The sequence below is a fragment of the Pelophylax lessonae genome, assembly GCF_965119305.1.
Source record: "Pelophylax lessonae genome assembly, chromosome: 3".
Lineage (NCBI taxonomy): Eukaryota > Metazoa > Chordata > Amphibia > Anura > Ranidae > Pelophylax > Pelophylax lessonae.
The window spans coordinates 44,887,209-44,907,749 of NC_138770.1; the positions used below are offsets into that span (position 1 = coordinate 44,887,209).

Consider the following 20,541-nt stretch of genomic DNA (forward strand, 5'->3'; position numbering starts at 1 on the left):
GGTTATGAAGGATATGGCAGTTGAAGGGTTATGGGTAATGAAGGATCTGGCAGTTGAAGGGTTATGGGTAATGAGGATCTGGCAGTTGAAGGGTTATGAAGGATCTGGCAGTTGAAGGGTTGTAGGATTTGTCTTGGCTCCGCCCCCTCAGGTAGTGACATCACACATACAGAGAAGATCACACACAGTACACTGCAGCCTGATCTCTCTCTATCACTGCACCATCCTCATCATCACCATCATCCTCATCCTCCTCAAACTGCACCTGGGATCTCTGCATCCCCCCCTCCCCCCTGCACTCAGCATGTCAGCTGTCTGCTCCTCTCTGGTGATGGAGGATCTGGGGGCGGTGTGACCCCCAAAAGGTGAAATCACTGCAACATCACAGGGTGAGTACAGCTACTGCATACCTCCCATCATCTGTATACAATGTATAGGGGATGTGTGTGTACAATGTATAGGGGATGTGTGTGTACAATGTATAGAGGATGTGTGTGTACAATGTATGGGGGATGTGTGTATATACAATGTATAGGGGATGTGTGTGTATATACAATGTATAGGGGATGTGTGTGTATATACAATGTATAGGGGATGTGTATATACAATGTATAGGGGATGTGTGTATATACAATGTATAGGGGATGTGTGTGTACAATGTATAGGGGATGTGTGTATATACAATGTATAGGGGATGTGTGTGTACAATGTATAGGGGATGTGTGTGTATACAATGTATAGAGGATGTGTGTGTACAATGTATAGGGGATGTGTGTGTACAATGTATGGGGGATGTGTGTGTACAATGTATAGGGGATGTGTGTGTATATACAATGTATAGGGGATGTGTATATACAATGTATAGGGGATGTGTGTGTATATACAATGTATAGGGGATGTGTGTGTATATACAATGTATAGGGGATGTGTATATACAATGTATAGGGGATGTGTGTATATACAATGTATAGGGGATGTGTGTGTACAATGTATAGGGGATGTGTGTGTATACAATGTATAGAGGATGTGTGTGTACAATGTATAGGGGATGTGTGTGTACAATGTATGGGGGATGTGTGTGTACAATGTATAGGGGATGTGTGTGTATATACAATGTATAGGGGATGTGTGTGTATATACAATGTATAGGGGATGTGTGTGTACAATGTATGGGGGATGTGTGTGTGTACAATGTATAGGGGATGTGTGTGTATATACAATGTATAGGGGATGTGTGTGTACAATGTATAGGGGATGTGTGTGTATATACAATGTATAGGGGATGTGTGTATATACAATGTATAGGGGATGTGTGTGTACAATGTATAGGGGATGTGTGTGTATATACAATGTATAGGGGATGTGTGTGTATATACAATGTATAGGGGATGTGTGTGTACAATGTATAGGGGATGTGTGTGTATATACAATGTATAGGGGATGTGTGTGTGTGTACAATGTATAGGGGATGTGTGTGTGTGTACAATGTATAGGGGATGTGTGTATATACAATGTATAGGGGATGTGTGTGTATACAATGTATAGGGGATGTGTGTGTGTATACAATGTATGGGGGGTGTGTGTATACAATGTATGATGTGTGTGTGTATACAATGTATGGGGGATGTGTGTATACAATGTATGATGTGTGTGTATACAATGTAAGGGCAATGTGTGTATACAATGATATGTGATTATACTGCATTCCCCATCTGGATATTAATGTATAGGAATGTCACCAGATATAAGGCAGAGCTTCCTCTGTATAGAAGGGTCGGTATAGACCAGGGGTACTCAAATGTAAACTTGAAAGGTCCACTTACAAATTTTCCATTCAGTCCGAGGTCCGGAAAAGTGACCGTCAAATTCCAAATACAGAACGCCAACAACAAAAAAAGGCATTCCCCAAAACTTGCCCCCATCCAATGCAGAGCGACCATTGTGCATGTCCCCATTAATGCAGAGTGACCATTGTGCGTGTCCCCATTAATGCAGAGTGACCATTGTGTGTGTCCCCATTAATGCAGAGTGACCATTGTGTGTGTCCCCATGAATGCAGAGTGACCATTGTGCGTGTCCCCATGAATGCAGAGTGACCATTGTGCGTGCCCCCATTAATGCAGAGTGACCATTGTGCGTGTCCCCATGAATGCAGAGTGACCATTGTGCGTGTCCCCATGAATGCAGAGTGACCATTGTGCGTGTCCCCATGAATGCAGAGTGACCATTGTGCGTGTCCCCATGAATGCAGAGTGACCATTGTGCGTGTCCCCATTAATGCAGAGTGACCATTGTGCGTGTCCCCATTAATGCAGAGTGACCATTGTGCGTGTCCCCATTAATGCAGAGTGACCATTGTGCGTGCCCCCATTAATGCAGAGTGACCATTGTGCGTGTCCCCATTAATGCAGAGTGACCATTGTGCGTGCCCCCATTAATGCAGAGTGACCATTGTGCGTGTCCCCATTAATGCAGAGTGACCATTGTGCGTGTCCCCATTAATGCAGAGTGACCATTGTGCGTGTCCCCATTAATGCAGAGTGACCATTGTGCGTGTCCCCATTAATGCAGAGTGACCATTGTGCGTGCCCCCATTAATGCAGAGTGACCATTGTGCGTGTCCCCATTAATGCAGAGTGACCATTGTGCGTGCCCCCATTATTGCAGAGTGACCATTGTGCGTGCCCCCATTATTGCAGAGTGACCATTGTGCGTGCCCCCATTATTGCAGAGTGACCATTGTGTGTGTCCCCATCAGAGATGTATAGTAACTAAGTAGAACTACTTCACTACTGTACTTCAGTACCGAAAGGCGGTATCTGTACTTTCCTAGAGTAGAATTTTTTTCTCCTACTTCCACTTTTACTTCACTACATTTTTTCGATGATTTCAATACTTCTACTCCGATATTTTTTTTTTTTGTGTTGCATAGTTACTCGTTACTATTATAAAAATTACCACTGCCAGAACAGTAGATGGCAGGTTTCATGAAGCTCAAAACATGTGTATTATCAGCGCAAATGAAAATAAATGCTACTGTATGTATAAATAAAAGCTGCATTTGAAATAATAAAAAACAATATGATGTTCAAACTTTTGACTTCTTTCTTTAATAACTACATAACACAGTACTTGTACTTTTACTTTCAGTACTTGAGTAGCAAAATTTTTTAAAAAAACTACTTGCAATACTTAAGTACAAAAAAATGTTGAATACTTTAGTACTTCTACTTAAGTCACTTTTTGATCGAGCACTTCCACTTCTACTCAAGTCATTTTTTGATCGAGCACTTGTACTTTTACTCAAGTATGGGTTTCGAGTACTTTATACAACTCTGGTCCCCATGAATGCAGAGTGACCATTGTGCGTGTCCCCATGAATGCAGAGTGACCATGTGCGTGTCCCCATGAATGCAGAGTGACCATTGTGCGTGTCCCCATGAATGCAGAGTGACCATTGTGCGTGTCCCCATGAATGCAGAGTGACCATTGTGCGTGTCCCCATGAATGCAGAGTGACCATTGTGCGTGTCCCCATTAATGCAGAGTGACCATTGTGTGTGTCCCCATGAATGCAGAGTGACCATGTGCGTGTCCCCATGAATGCAGAGTGACCATTGTGCGTGTCCCCATGAATGCAGAGTGACCATTGTGCGTGTCCCCATGAATGCAGAGTGACCATTGTGCGTGTCCCCATGAATGCAGAGTGACCATTGTGCGTGTCCCCATTAATGCAGAGTGACCATTGTGTGTGTCCCTATGAATGCAGAGTGACCATTGTGCGTGTCCCCATGAATGCAGAGTGACCATTGTGCGTGTCCCCATGAATGCAGAGTGACCATTGTGCGTGTCCCCATGAATGCAGAATGACCATTGTGTGTGTCCCCATTAATGAAGAGTGACCATGTGCGTGTCCCCATGAATGCAGAGTGACCATGTGCGTGTCCCCATTAATGAAGAGTGACCATTGTGTGTGTCCCCATTAATGCAGAGTGACCATTGTGTGTGTCCCTATGAATGCAGAGTGACCATTGTGCGTGTCCCCATGAATGCAGAGTGACCATTGTGCGTGTCCCCATGAATGCAGAATGACCATTGTGTGTGTCCCCATTAATGAAGAGTGACCATGTGCGTGTCCCCATGAATGCAGAGTGACCATGTGCGTGTCCCCATTAATGAAGAGTGACCAGTGACATAAGCGGGGGGGCAGAATGGAGAGGATCGGAGTGGCTGTGTGTTACACTGGCAGCGCCGCATGATTATTACAAAAAGCCGAGTTCTTCTGCTTACCGGCGGAGAGGATGTCATTCGAAGTCCCGCCTCCTGGACCGGCTGCTATGATAGACGTCACCAGTGTTCTGTCTATCATAGGTAAGAGCCGGCGCAGGAGGCGGGACTTTGTAGGACAGCCTCTCCGCCGGTAAGCAGAGGAACTCGGCTTTTTGTAATCATGCGGCGCTGCCAGTGTAACACACAGCCACTCCGATCCTCTCCATTCTGACCCCCGCTGATAACAGAAGGAAGGAGACCGCTTCGGCGGTCCAGAATGAAGTCCGTGTGGATCCGGAGGCGGCCCGGAGTCCGCCTATTGAGGACCCCGGGTATAGAGGTTGGTGTGTATGATCTGATGGTATTGCTGTGCACAGTGCAGGGTGTACACACAGCTGTAGGGGATTTGCACAAGATCTCCAGGCCTGTGCCTTGTACAGCCCATCAGACATTTGTACTACTCTCTGTACATCTGTACACCTCCCGCCATATGGAAGCACACTCCACACTGCCTGGGCACTCATCACTTCCAGTTTATGTGTGTGTGTGTGTGCATGTGTGGTGTGTGTATTCCATTATGTGTGTGTAAATTTTCTATTACATGTGTATATTTTGGTGTGTGTGTGTATTTCATTGTTTGAGTGTTTGTTCCATTAGGTGTGTGTGTTCCAATATGTGTGTGTGTTCCAATATGTGGGTGTGTGTGTGTCTATTCCAATCTGTGTGTGTGTTCCAATGTGTGTGTGTGTGTGTGTGTGTGTGTGTGTGTGTGTCTATTCCAATATGTGTGTGTGTTCCAATATGTGGGTGTGTGTGTGTTTATTCCAATCTGTGTGTGTGTTCCAATATGTGTGTGTGCTTGTCTATTCCAATATGTGTGTGTGTTCCAATATGTGTGTGTGCGTGTCTATTCCAATATGTGTGTGTGTTCCAATATGTGTGTGTGCGTGTCTATTCCAATATCTGTGTGTGTGTGTTCCAATATGTGTGTGTGTGTGTCTATTCCAATATGTGTGTGTTTTCCAGTGTGTGGGTGTATTCCAGTGTGTGTGTGTGGGTGTATTCCAGTGTGTATGTTTGTGTATTCCAGTGTGTGTGTATGTGTGTCTATTCCAATATATGTGCGTGTGTGTCTATTCCAATATGTGTGTGTCTATTCCAATATGCGCGTGTGTGTGTGTGTGTGTGTCTATTCCAATATGTGTGTGGGTGTATTCCAGTGTGTATGTTTGTGTATTCCAGTGTGTGTGTCCCAATATGTGTGTGTGTCTATTCCAATATGTGTGTGTGTGTGTCTATTCCAATATGTGTGTGTGTGTCTATTCCAATATGCGCGTGTGTGTGTGTCTATTCCAATATGTGTGTGTTTTCCAGTGTGTGGGTGTATTCCAGTGTGTATGTTTGTGTATTCCAGTGTGTGTATTCCAGTGTGTGTGTGTATGTGTGGTTTCCGGTGTGGGTGTATTCCAGTGAGTATGTTTGTGTATTTCAGTGTGTGCGTGTGGGGGTGTATTCCAGTGTGTGTGTGTGTGTGTGTGTGTCTATTCCAATATATGTGCGTGTGTCTATTCCAATATGTGTGTGTGTGTGTGTCTATTCCAATATGCGTGTGATTTCCAGTGTGTGGGTGTATTCCAGTGTGGGTGTATTCCAGTGTGTATTTGTGTGTATTCCAGTGTGTGTATTCCAGTGTGTGTGTGTGTGTGTGTGTGTGTGTGTCCCAATATTTATGTGTGTCTATTCCAATATGTGTGTGTCTATTCCAATATGTGTGTGTCTATTCCAATATGTGTGTGTGTGTCTATTCCAATATGTGTGTGTGTGTGTGTGTCTATTCCAATATGTGTATGTGTGGTTTCCGGTGTGGGTGTATTCCTGTGTGTGTGGGTGTATTCCAGTGAGTATGTTTGTGTATTCCAGTGTGTGTGTGTGTGTGTGTGTGTGTGTGTGTGTGTGTGTGTATTCCAATGTGTGTGTGGGTGTATTCCAGTGAGTATGTTTGTGTATTCCAGTGTGTGTGTGTATTCCAGTATGTGTGTGCCTGTCTATTCCAATATGTGTGTGTGTGTGTATTCCAGTGTTTGTGTGTGTGTTTATTCCAGTGTGTGTGTGTGTGTGTGTGTGTGTGTATATTCCAGTGTTTGTGTGTGTGTTTATTCCAGTGTGTGTGTGTGTGTGTGTGTGTGTGTATATTCCAGTGTTTCTGTGTGTGTGTGTGTGTGTGTGTTTATTCCAGTGTGTGTGTGTGTGTGTGTGTGTGTATATTCCAGTGTTTCTGTGTGTGTGTGTATTCCAGTGTTTGTGTGTGTGTGTGTGTGTGTGTGTGTGTGTATATTCCAGTGTTTGTGTGTGTGTGTGTGTGTTTATTCCAGTGTGTGTGTGTGTGTGTGTGTGTGTGTGTGTGTGTATTCCAGTGTTTGTGTGTGTGTGTGTGTGTGTGTGTGTCCAGTGCTGATCTGAGGTCTGATACAATATGAGGTGTGTAGATACAATGTAACAATACAGGGGATATTAATGAATAGCTACTGATGCACTGCTATGGTTGGCTAACGGAAATATAGCCGGAGAATAGTAAATTACAACACAGCAGAGCTGGTGGATGTTAGAGACCTTGCGCTCCTCCACCTTCCCTTTGAGGATGTCCCACAGATGCTGAATAGGGTTTAGGTCTGGAGACATGCTTGGCCAGTCCATCACCTTTACCCTCAGCTTCTTTAGCAAGGCAGTGGTCGTCTTGGAGGTGTGTTTGGGGTCGTTATCATGTTGGAATACTGCCCTGTGGCCCAGTCTCCGAAGGGAGGAGATCATGCTCTGCTTCAGTATGTCACAGTACATGTTGGCATTCATGGTTCCCTCAATGATCTGTAGCTCCCCAGTGCCGGCAGCACTCATGCAGCCCCAGACCATGACAATCCCACTACCATGCTGACTGTAGGTAAGACACACTTGTCTTTGTACTCCTCACCTGGTTGCCGCCACACACGCATGACACCATCTGAACCAAATCAGTTTATCTTGGTCCCATCAGACCACATGACATGGTTCCAGTAATCCATGTCCTTAGTCTGCTTGTCTTCAGCAAACTGTTTGCGGGCTTTCTTGTGCATCATCTTTAGAAGAGGCTTCCTTCTGGGACGACAGCCATGCAGACCAATTTGATGCAGTGTGCGGCGTATGGTCTGAGCACTAAGAGGCTGCCCCCCACACACACACACACACACACACACACACACACACACACACACACACACACACACACACACACACACACCCGCTCCTTCAACTTCTGCAGCAATGATGGCAGCACTCATACATCTATTTCCCAAAGACAACCTCTGGATATGACGCTGAGCATGTGCACTCAACTTCTTTGGTCAACTATGGTGAGGCCTGTTCTGAGTGGAACCTGTCCTGTTAAACCTCTGTATGGTCTTGGCCACTGTGCTGCAGCTCAGTTTCAGGGTCTTGGCAATCTTCTTATAGCCTATGCTATCTTTATGTAGAGCAACAATTCTTATTTTCAGACCCTCAGAGAGTTCTTTGCCATGAGGTGCCACATTGAACTTCCAGTGACCAGTATGAGAGAGTGAGAGCGATAACACCAAATTTAACACACCTGCTCCCCATTCACATCTGAGACCTTGTATCACTAATGGGTAACATGACACCGGGGAGGGAAAATGGCTAATTGGGCCCAATTTGGACCTTGTCACTTAGGGGTGTACTCACTTTTGTTGCCAGCGGTTTAGACATTATTGGCTGTGTGTTGAGTTATTTTGAGGGGACAGCAAATTTACACTGTTATACAAGCTGTACACTCACTACTTTACATTGTAGCAAAGTTTCATTTCTTCAGTGTTGTCACATGAAAAGATAGAATAAAATATTTACAGAAATGTGAGGGGTGTACTTACTTTTGTGAGATACTGTATATAGGCAAACAAAAACAATTTCATAGTTTAATTAATTTAAAACGTTTATACATTTAACCCCTTGCCGACCGCCCGTTGCAGTTTCAATGCGGCAGGCTGGCTCGTCTGCACAAAACGACGTAGGGGTACATCGGTCACAGGAGTGGTGCTGAGGGGCGAGCTTGCTCTGCTAGTGGCATGCTCCTGCCCCCACTAGGCAGCGGGAATGCCGATTCATGGGACCAGTGGCCGCAATGGCCGCCAAGCACCCACGATCGCTCCCCGCTGAGAGAGGACGGGCAGCTGTTGTAAACACAGCCGACCGTTGTTCTCTCTGAAATTATCACAGAGCGCCTGTGATCCTTCTATATAGGATCACAGGTCTCTATGATTATTTCACAAGTCCCTCCCCCATACAGTTAGAAAACACCCCCTAGGCTCACAATTAACCCTTTGATCACCCCTTGGCTAACCCCTTTCCTGCCCAGTGGCGGCTGGTGTTCAAATTTTTTTGGGGGGGGCGCAAAAAGAAAAATATGATAGGCATTGCTTTGCGGCAAAAAACGCTGTAAAAAATTGCGTGACTTTGAGGTCGCAAAAGTGTGAAAGGGGCCTTCAGTAATTAAGGTATACAGTAGTGTGCCCCCTTGCAATGCAGAGAGACCAGCGTGCCCCCTTTCAATGCAGAGAGACCAGCGTGCCCCTTTCAATGCAGTGACCAGCGTACATGCCCCCTTTCAATGCAGAGACCAGCGTACATGCCCATTTCAATGTAGTGACCAGCGTACAGGCCCCCTTTCAATGTAGTGACCAGCGTACAGGCCCCCTTTCAATGCAGTGACCAGCGTACATGCCCCCTTTCAATGCAGTGACCAGCGTACATGCCCCCTTTCAATGCAGTGACCAGCGTACATGCCCCCTTTCAATGTAGTGACCAGCGTACATGCCCCCTTTCAATGCAGTGACCAGCGTACATGCCCCCTTTCAATGCAGTGACCAGCATACATGCCCCCTTTCAATGTAGTGACCAGCGTACAGGCCCCCTTTCAATGTAGTGACCAGCGTACATGCCCCCTTTCAATGTAGTGACCAGCGTACAGGCCCCCTTTCAATGTAGTGACCAGCGTACATGCCCCCTTTCAATGCAGTGTGCCCCCCCCCCCAGACCAGTGCACTTACCTGGAGCCCTGGAGACGCCGCGGCGGCACCTTCTCCTCAGTGTCCCGGCGGCCGGCTTCTCTTCAATCCCCCGGCAGTGCGTCTCCTCGAGTCCTCCCGCTCCCGCCTCCTCCTTGGCCAATGGCATGGGGTTTGCCTTGCTGCCAATCAGGAAGCATGTATCGGACCCACTCTCTGATTGGCCAGGAGGAGGATCCGTGTGACAATAGCGAATTTTCATTCCCTATTGTCACACAATGGGTGGGCTCAGGACGCACTGCTCTGCGCCCCGGGTCCACCCTTTGCATCGCCCTATTAGAGCCTCTGGCTCTAATCAGGTGATGCAAAAAAAAAAAAGCCCCATTGAACTCCATGCGTCCGGCGCTCCTGCATGCAGATTAGGGGGGCAGACGCATTAATAGGGTGGCCGGCGCCCCTGCGCCCCAACGCACTAGCCGCCACTGTTCCTGTCAGTGTCATTATTACAGTAACAGTGCATATTTTTAGCACTGATTATTGTAGTAATGTCACTGGTCCCCCCAAAAGTGTCAAATATGTCAGTTAGGGGTCCGATTTGTCCGCCGCAATGTCGCAGTCCTGCTAAAAATCGCAGATCACCACCATTACTAGTAAAAAAAAAATAAATGAATAAAAACTACATTAATCTTTCCCTTAGTTAGTAGACTCGACAATTTTTGCGCAAACCAATTAAAATACGCTTATTGGTATTTTGTTTAACCAAAAATATGTAGCAGAATACAAATTGGCCTTAAAGCATGAAAATTTTTGATTTGTTAATTTTTTTTTTGGGGGGGGGGGGTGGGGGAGGGATGTTATATAGCAGAATGTGAAAAGTATTTTTTCTTTTTTCAGAATTGTAGCTTTTTTTGTTTATAGCGCAAAAAATAGAAATCGCACAGGTGATCAAATACCACCAAAAGAAAGCTCTATTTGTGGGGGAAAAAAAGGACATCAATTTTATTTCGGTACAGACCGCACAATTGTCCGTTAAAGTAACGCAGTCTCGAATCGCAAAAAATGGCCTGGTCATTAAGGGGGCAAATCCTTCCGGTCCAGAACTGGTTAAAAAGACTTTATCCAGAACGCGCTATTTTGGCAGGTAAACAGTAACATAAGTGACAAAGTCATGTGCTCCGTATGCAGCTGACAGGTCCCCAGCCGTTCAGCACGCATTGTGAACAAGCAAAAGTGACATCACTGGCTCCTCCTACGCGTTGCGTCACTGGTGACGTGACTTCTTCAGGGTGGGCTCACTATGCAATTGTTTGTTTGCCTATATATATAATCGTGGAGCATTCCCAGTCCATATAAGAGGAGAATACCAGGGAAAGTCTAAAGACCTCACATAGGTGGATTGGCTTATTATTATTGCATATTAGCTCGGAATTACAGCATTGCTGGTTGGATTGGAGGAGGACTCCAGGGAGATTATAGGACCCCCTCCATGTGGATTCCATCTACACATTACTATTGTGCTGCAGGTGAGCGTGCATTGCACTCATAGGTGGATGGTTTTCCCCTTGCACACCGAGCACGGACATTTTTCGAACTTTAAGAAGCACTGCGTGTCACAGGAGACTCACTGACATTTTATTATTTATTTGCTTTCAGTTTTTTTATTGGAAGATTTGTATCACAATATTTACCTTTCAGGCATTCATTATTCTCATATTTGTGGAGCTATTGCACGTTTTATTTATTTGTATATTTAGTCACTATTGTTACCATTTTTTTGGATCATTACAATGTAACAATACTGGGAGCTGTCCAGTACTGATCTGATGTCTGATACAATATGAGGTGTGTAGATACAATGTAACAATACTAGGAGCTGTTCAGTGCTAATATGAGTTGTGTAGATACAATGTAACAATACAGGGAGCTGTCCAGTGCTGATCTGAGGTCTGATACAATATGAGGTGTGTAGATACAATGTAACAATACAGGGAGCTGTCCAGTGCTGATCTGAGGTCTGATACAATATGAGGTGTGTAGATACAATGTAACAATACTGGGAGCTGTCCAGTGCTGATCTGAGGTCTGATACAATATGAGGTGTGTAGATACAATGTAACAATACTGGGAGCTGTCCAGTGCTAATAAGAGGTGTGTGATTCCCCTCCTGTGTCATGTTTAGTTGTATGGGGACTTTGCAGCCCCTCATTTTTTTGTGTTGTGATGAATGTCAGCATTCCATATATTTATGACATTTCAACACAGAGGAACCCTTGAAATAAATTTCATTGGGAAGAATTACCCCCTTACAGATAGCTAAAAGGAACCCTGGTTGGGAAACCCTGCTTTAGTCCATTGCAATGAGAAATGTAAAGTCTTACATACACTCCAGTCATTTATTCTAGAGCAGCAGTCTCTAAACTGCAGCCTGGGGGTCAGATGTGGCCCTGTGCTTGCCTTTATCTGGCCTTGGGGCAGTGTTCCTTTCACTGATACAAGAGACTATTCCTCCCACTGACACCAACAATGGGGCATTATTCCTGCTACTGACATCAATAATGAGGCACTATTTTCCCCATTGACGCCAATGATGGAGCACTATTCCTCCCACTGACGCCAATGATGGGGCACTATTCCTCCCACTGACACCAATGATGGGGCACTATTCCTCCCACTGACACCAACAATGGGGCATTATTCCTGCTACTGACATCAATAATGGGGCACTATTTTTCCCATTGATGCCAATGATGGGGCACTATTCCTCCCACTGACACCAATGATGTGGCACTATTCCTCCCACTGACACCAATGATGGGGCACTATTTGTAATGTTCTGGTACCTTTGGGTACCCTAATTACTCTTTCATAAGTGTATGCGCCCCACCATTCTCTTTTGGTAAGGTGCGCATACACCTTTAAGACTGATGCTGTCATCACTGAGTGCCGGACTGGATGGCTATTTAGATCGCCGGCTCTCACTCACATGTGTTCGTTCAAACTGCTTTGTGCCTTGATGCTAACCTGTCTTGAAGCTCTCATGCTTGCAAGCATACCTCGCTGTCGGAACCACGCTGCGCTGATCCCTGTATCCCGCTACCGGATCATCCGCTCTTGCCGAACCTCTCCTCTGCTACATTGCTATTAGTGATAAGTACCCCACAGGGGAAACCTCTATAACCTTCATACTAAAGCTTACACTATCTAGCTCTGCATACTAAGGACTATTACTACATCTGCATTATCTAAGATTGCTAGCTCTTGAGCCTACTACCACCTGTTCTTGCACTGGGTTGATCTCTCTTGTATGTCCACCTGCTACTCTGTCATCTGCTACCATACATGATTGCTAAACCTATCTGCATCCCATCTGCTACTATCTTACTTTCAAGAACATTTCCTTTCAAGTGTCTGTCATCTACCATCTCTACCTAGTCTCTTCAGCCTATCATCACTGTGTTACTATATACATAAGTCACTCTAGGAAACATCTTATTGAGTGTGTGTATTTACTTGCTGAATTGAGATCATCCACACATGATGAGTCATTGGGAGTTGGGATTGGTGTCTCAGCGTTTCTCTACATGACTACCGAAGTGGAATATTTCTGCAGCTGAAAATCCACATCATACATAAAACGCAGGAGCGTTACAGATTGAACGAACCACAAATGGATTCAGCAGAAATAACCACTCAGATGACACAATTAAAACAGCAAGTAACTGCGTTAATACACGCACTTGCTGAATTAAAAGAAGACAATCAGGCTCTGTCGCAGCAGGTAATTAGACTGACACAACTTACCACTGCTCAGTCCCCTGAACCCAAAATAAATCCTCCTTTGGTATTTACAGGCGATCGCAAAAAAATTCGCGAATTTAAAAACTCATGTGAGTTACTTTTCTTGCTAAAACCCCGTACCTACCTTACTGATCACATTAAGGTTTGTACTATTATTTCTTACCTAACAGGCCATCCTCGGGCCTGGGCAGACTCTCTTTTTGAGAAAAGCGATCAGCTTCTCAACTCCTATGCCTTGTTCCTAGCAGAACTCACTAGCCTATATGATGATCCCAATAGGCAGAGTACTGCCGATCTTCAATTAAGATCCTTGAAACAAGGTGGGAGACCTGTAGAAGACTTTGTCGCAGAATTCAAGAGATGGACCCTTGATTCAGAATGGAATGATGCATCTCTGAAAACCCAATTTAGGCTTGGCCTATCAGAGGCCGTTAAAGACGAGCTCGCCCGAGTGGATCTGCCAAAAACCCTGGATGCATTGATACAACTCAGTATCACCATAGATAGAAGACTACGAGAAAGAAAGGCTGAGAAAATGGGAATGCCATTATCCAGTTCTTCTCGGATTTCGGCCGTTGACCCCGTTCCTATGGAGGTAGGAACCATACGCCCACCTCTATCAACTATGGAAAGAGCCAAAAGACGATCTGGTAATCTCTGCTTGTACTGTGCATCCCCGGATCACAAGATAAACGTCTGTCCCCTAGTCTACAAAAAGAAGGGTGAGTGTTCACATGTCCTCCTAAGGGGATTGACAACTTCAATCACTAACCCTTACCTTTCTGTTTGCTTAACATTACAGTGGGACCAGAACAGGATTACTACTAAGGCCATGATTGACACAGGATCTTGTGGAAATTATATTGACATACGTTTTGCTGCTTTAAATAAAGTTCCTATTATTTCTAAACTTAAACCTGTCTCAGTGAGTCTTATTAACGGTGTTCCTTTATCCTCTGGTCCGATCACTGATCAGACACAGGCACTCCTAGTCACTACTAACGGGTCTCATATGGAGACCACTACCTTCGTCCAAACAAACGGCAGAACTCCTGATGAAACATGTCTTTAAGTTACATGGTATCCCAAAAACTCTTCTGTCTGACCGTGGATCACAATTTATTTCCAAGTTCTGGCAAGAACTATGTCACATACTACGGATCGAGCGGAAGCTCACTTCTCCTTACCATCCGCAGACCAACGGACAGACTGAAAGAGTCAACCAATGCATCGAGCAATATTTACGTTGTTACACTTCTTACCAACAGGATGATTGGGTGGATCTTCTCCCTCTGGCAGAATTTGCCTACAACAACGCAACCCACAGTACGACCAAGCAGAGTCCGTTCTACTTGAACTATGGGTTTCATCCCTCTATTCTTCCACCACGCATCCTTCCTTCAAATAACCCAGTAGCCTCAGACTATCTTACCCAAATAAAGGACTCTCTGGGTTTGCTTAATACTACCATTGCACACGCTCATAGTCAACAAAAGAAGTACTATGATCTTCGCAGAAGACCTTCTCCTCAGTACGCTATCGGGGACCTCGTTTGGCTCTCAACAAAAAATTTAAGACTGAAAATCCCTAGCAAAAAGCTTGGACCTCTGTTCTTGGGACCTTTCCCAATCAAGAAACTTATTGGAAAAGCTGCAGTACAGCTTACATTGCCAATATACCTCAAAATACATCCCATTTTCCATGTGTCGCTACTGAAGCCCCATGTTCCTGACCAAGGAATAAGGCCTACTATCCCACCTCCTCCTCCTGTACAAGTTGAAGGTGGAGAAGAATATGAGATAAAAGAGATTCTGGATTCTCGTGTCCACAGAGGAAGACTTCAGTACTTGGTTCGATGGAAGAACTATGGGCCCCAAGACGACACCTGGCTAAACACCTCTGACATACATGCCCCTAGATTAATCCGCAATTTTCATGCGAAGTACCCAGACAAACCAGCTCCAGAGGCCTTCAGGAGCCGGCCTTAGGGGGGGGGGGTACTGTAATGTTCTGGTACCTTTGGGTACCCTAATTACTCTTTCATAAGTGTATGCGCCCCACCATTCTCTTTTGGTAAGGTGCGCATACACCTTTAAGACTGATGCTGTCATCACTGAGCGCCGGACTGGATGGCTATTTAGTTCGCAGGCTCTCACTCACATGTTTTCGTTCAAACTGCTTTGTGCCTTGATGCTAACCTGTCTTGAAGCTCTCATGCTTGCAAGCATACCTCGCTGTCGGAACCACGCTGCGCTGATCCCTGTATCCCGCTACCGGATCATCCGCTCTTGCCGAACCTCTCCTCTGCTACATTGCTATTAGTGATAAGTACCCCACAGGGGAAACCTCTATAACCTTCATACTAAAGCTTACACTATCTAGCTCTGCATACTAAGGACTATTACTACATCTGCATTATCTAAGATTGCTAGCTCTTGAGCCTACTACCACCTGTTCTTGCACTGGGTTGATCTCTCTTGTATGTCCACCTGCTACTCTGTCATCTGCTACCATACATGATTGCTAAACCTATCTGCATCCCATCTGCTACTATCTTACTTTCAAGAACATTTCCTTTCAAGTGTCTGTCATCTACCATCTCTACCCAACCTGTCTCTTCAGCCTATCATCACTGTGTTACTATATACATAAGTCACTCTAGGAAACATCTTATTGAGTGTGTGTATTTACTTGCTGAATTGAGATCATCCACACATGATGAGTCATTGGGAGTTGGGATTGGTGTCTCAGTGTTTCTCTACATGACTACTGAAGTGGAATATTTCTGCAGCTGAAAATCCACATCATACATAAAACGCAGGAGCGTTACACTATTCCTCCCACTGACACCAATGATGGGGCACTATTCCTCAAACTGATACCAATGATGGGGCACTATTCCTCAAACTGATACCAATGATAGGGCACTATTCCTCAAACTGACACCAATGATGGGGCACTATTCCTTCCACTAACACCAATGATGGGGCACTATTCCTCAAACTGATACCAATGATAGGGCACTATTCCTCAAACTGATACCAATGATGGGGCACTATTCCTCAAACTGATACCAATGATGGGGCACTATTCCTTCCACTGATACCAATGATGGGGCACTATTCCTCAAACTGATACCAATGATGGGGCACTATTTCTTCCACTGACCCCAACAATGAGACACTCTTCCTCCCACTGACACCAATGATAGGGCACTATTCCTCCCCTTAATACCAAAGACGTATTGTTTACTTCCACTGATGCTAGGACAATTTCTTCTTCCAATGGCCACAGGCCATTTGTTTAGTAAGTTTGGAGACCCCTGATGTAGAGGCTAGCCTTCCATTCACTCCAGCATTGTAGTCTAGGGGCTAGCATTCCATACACTCCAGCATTGTAGTCTAGAGGCTAGCCTTCCATACACTCCAGCATTGTAGTCTAGGGGCTAGCCTTCCATACACTCCAGCATTGTAGTCTAGAGGCTAGCATTCCATACACTCCAGCATTGTAGTCTAGAGTCTAGCCTTCCATACACTCCAGCATTGTAGTCTAGGGGCTAGCCTTCCATACACTCCAGCATTGTAGTCTAGAGCCTAGCATTCCATACACTCTAGCATTGTAGTCTAGAGCCTAGCCTTCCGTACACTCCAGCATTGTAGCCTAGAGGCTAGCCTTCCGTACACTCTAGCATTGTAGTCTAGAGGCTAGCCTTCCGTACACTCCAGCATTGTAGTCTAGAGGCTAGCCTTCCGTACACTCCAGCATTGTAGTCTAGAGGCTAGCCTTCCGTACACTCCAACATTGTAGTCTAGAGGCTAGACTTCCATACATTCCAGCATTTTAGTCATTTTAGTCTTAAAAAAACCTTCCTCAGGGACACTGTAGCATTTGCCTTTACAGGGAGGATCCCTTCTTGACCTCCCCAGCATTTTTCAGGGGGGCAGCACCGCCTCCAGGTAGAATGGACACTAAGCAGTGGCATCACTATGAGTGTGCGGACCACACCCAGGTGACACCCGCAGAGGGATGACTTTAGTGGTGGCCAAGGACTGACCATTCGATGACATGAGCAAAGCGGAAACAGGAGGCTGCGGTGGCTGCAGCCTCTGATCCCGGAAGTAGCTCCCCTGGCAGAGCAGGTAGGTCGGCTATGATCATGCCTCGGCAGGCTCGCTACACACAACTAGTAAAAAAGCGTCAGCGGGCTGCAGAAAGGCGAGAGTCCAGTGTTGTTATTTTTTTGAGAGTAAACCTCCTGATGTACTATGGGGGGACAGGGGTGCCCCCCCTCTCTCTCTCTCAATCTCTCTCACCCCCCTCTTTTTTTCTCTCTCTCCTCACCCCTCCTCTCTCACCCCTTCTCTCTCTCTCACCCCCTTTTTTTTCTCTCTCGCCCCCCTTTTTTTCTCACCCACCCCCCCTTTTTTCTCTCCCCCCCCCCCCTTTTCTTTTCTCACCCCCCTTTTTCTCTTTCCCCCCCACCTCTGAAGAGGTGGAGCTCTCATAGGTAGAGGTGGAGACTAAAAAGTAAGGGGTGGAGTTTACAGCTGAAGGGATGGATCCTAAACAGGAAGGGGTGTGACAAATTTAGACAGGGGTGCCCAATTTTTGTCTTGCCTAAGGCAGCACAAAACCAAAATACACCACTGGTCCTGAGTCTTGTATCAGAATATCCCAACGCTGTCCTTTTAGTTTTTACAACTGTGGCTACCTTTAGTTGGTCTTTTTTTTTTTTTATATTCTCTTTATAAATTTTACTACAAAGGACACTTCCTATACTGATCAGAATATTTCCTTTCCTTTATAGATAGCTGTTTTCTTCAGGCTTAGTGGACCTGCAAATATTTTCATTTTTTTTTAGTTGCTAGCCATTTAAACCTCCTCCAAATCTCCTGCAATCGTTTTACATGGTGGCAATTTAGATCTAGATTTCTGTGTTTATAGCAGCCTTTCTTAACCACTTAAGCCCCGGAAGATTTTACCCCCTTCCTGACCAGGTCCTATTTTGCGATTCGGCACTGCGTGACTTTAACGGACAATTGCGCGGTCGTGCGACGCTGTACCTAAACGAATTTGACGTCCTTTTTTTCCCCACAAACAGAGCTTTCTTTTGGTGGTATTTGATCACCTGTGCCATTTTTTTTTTTTTTTTTGATCATGCGCTATAAACAAAAAAAGAGCGACAATTTTGAAAAAATAACAATATTTTTCACATTTTTTTTATATGAAATTCCCAAAAACAAAAATGTAAAAATCAAAATTTTTTAACATTTTAGGCCAATTTGTTTTCTGCTACATATGTTTGGTAAAAAAAAAATCGCAATAAGCGTATTTTGATTGGTTTGCGCAAAAGTTATTGCGTTTACTAACTACGGGAAAGATTTATGTCATTTTTGTTGTTTTGTTTTTTGTTTTTTAATGAGTAATGGCGGCGATCAGTGATTTTTTTTTTTTTTGCGTGACTGCGACATTGCAGCGGACAGATTGGACCCCTGACTGACATTTTTGACACTTTTGGGGTTACCAGTGACATTACTACAGTAATCAGTGCTATAAATATGCACTGTTACTGTAAAAATGACACTGGCAGGGAAGGGGTTAACTTTATTGGAGAGGGAGGGGTTAAGTGTGTCCCTAGGGGCGTGTTTCTAACTGTGCAGGGATGTTGTTTTTCATGTAACAGCAGAGATCTACGGTCCTACATAGCAGGACCGTATGATCTCTGCTGTTACACAGGGGAGAATGACAGGCGGCTGTGTTTACATTAGCCGCCTGCCTTTCTCCCTCTGTAACTGACGATCGCAAGTGACCGGCGGACATCGGGTCCGCTGGTCACTCGCGCGGAGATGTCCGTGAACGGGCGGGAGCGCGCCTCCGGCGGCACGCACTCGCCCCCTATTGGCTCACAGGCGAGTGACGTATCGGTACGTCACTATGCCTGCACAGGGGCTGACCGCCGCAGTATATGTACTTGCGGCGGTCGGCAAGTGGTTAAGCAGGATTCAGTGGAACCCTAAGGTTCTTCCAGTGGTTGCTAAGGGTTCCTTGAGCAATATGCAACCCCCGACACTCAGATGAGTAACCATTGACACATAAGTCTTTTTCACTATATGTAAGGATACAATCACAATGGCCACAAATTTAAGGATAATTCTTCCCAGTGACCATCATACTGATGAGCTGTAGATAAGAGTAATTATTAGCACGTGTTCCCTAAGCCCAATAGGTTAATTCAAGGGTTCCTCCATGGTTTATAGCATATTAGTATCAAGTTTTACCCAAGATTTTATTTGCTTTTGCCTCCACTGCTTGGTATTGAGTGTCTTGGCTTGGCTTGCTGCTAACCAGTATTCCCAAATCTTTTCAGTGCTCTATTTTCTGGGAACAAAATGTAAATTAGCAGCGTGTCATCAGGGAGACCTTCCTGTCCCTGAGGAAGACATGTGTCAGTGTTGCTTATCTCTCTGATTTATCTTCACATCTTTATTTATTGCTTTATTTATCTGTATGCAGCCCCATTGCCATCTGTCACACTATCCAGCCACAGCTGCTTTGGAAAAAGCCAGAGTTCGCTGACTGTATAACTATTAACAGAGTTTCTGCTTAAAAATATGTGTAGCAAATGTTTATGCTTGTCTGGGACCTTTCCAATAGACTTGGTTAATGCTACACTATATAACCAAATTTCTGAGGCCCCTGACCATCACATCTACATATGCTTGTTGGATATCTCATTCCAAAAAATGGGTATTTAAATGGAGCTGACCTGTTTTTTTTGATTATAACATCATGCACTCTTCTGGGAAGGCTTTCCACGAGATTTTGGTGGGTGTTTCTGGGAAATTGTACCCATTTGTGAACTCAGGTAATGATGTTGGATGGGAATACCTGACTCACAATCAGCGTTCCAATTCATCCCAAAGGTGTTCAGTAGGGTTGAGGTCCAGAGATGCTCAGTAGGGTTGAAAGCCAAGGGTGTTCATTAGAGTTGAGGTCTGTTTTCATTAGAGTTGGGGTCCAAAGGTGTTCAATAGGGTTGTGTTCCAAAGGTGTTCAGTAGGGTCGTGTTTCAAAGGTGTTCAGTACAGTTGAGGTCTAATGGTGTTTAGTAGGGTTGAGGTCTAAAGATGTTCAGTAGGGTTGAGGTCCATGGGTGGTCAGTAGGATTGAAGTCCAAAGGTGTTCGGTGGGGCTGAGGTCCAAAGGTGTTCAGTAGGGCTGAGGTCCAAAGGTGTTCAGTAGGGCTGAGGTCCAAAGGTGTTCAGTGGGGCTGAGGTCCAAAGTTGTTCAGTAGGGCTGAGGTCCAAAGGTGTTCAGTAGGGCTGAGGTCCAAAGGTGTTCAGTGGGGCTGAGGTCCAAAGGTGTTCAGCGGGGCTGAGGTCCAAAGGTGTTCAGTGGGGCTGAGGTCCAAAGGTGTTCAGTGGGGC

The 20,541-nt window shown here is 45.2% G+C and overlaps 1 protein-coding gene across 3 annotated transcripts in view; it reads left to right on the top strand.

Annotated features, from left to right (window-relative positions):
• Positions 1-264: 264 nt before the first annotated feature.
• Positions 265-20,541, top strand: part of FNDC4 (fibronectin type III domain containing 4) — a 75,882-nt gene continuing 55,605 nt past the window's right edge. For all 3 annotated transcript variants that reach the window (XM_082251193.1, XM_082251195.1, XM_082251194.1), the window contains exon 1: positions 265-389. The gene's annotated coding sequence lies outside the window, so the exon portion shown is untranslated. The remainder of the gene's footprint in view (positions 390-20,541) is intronic.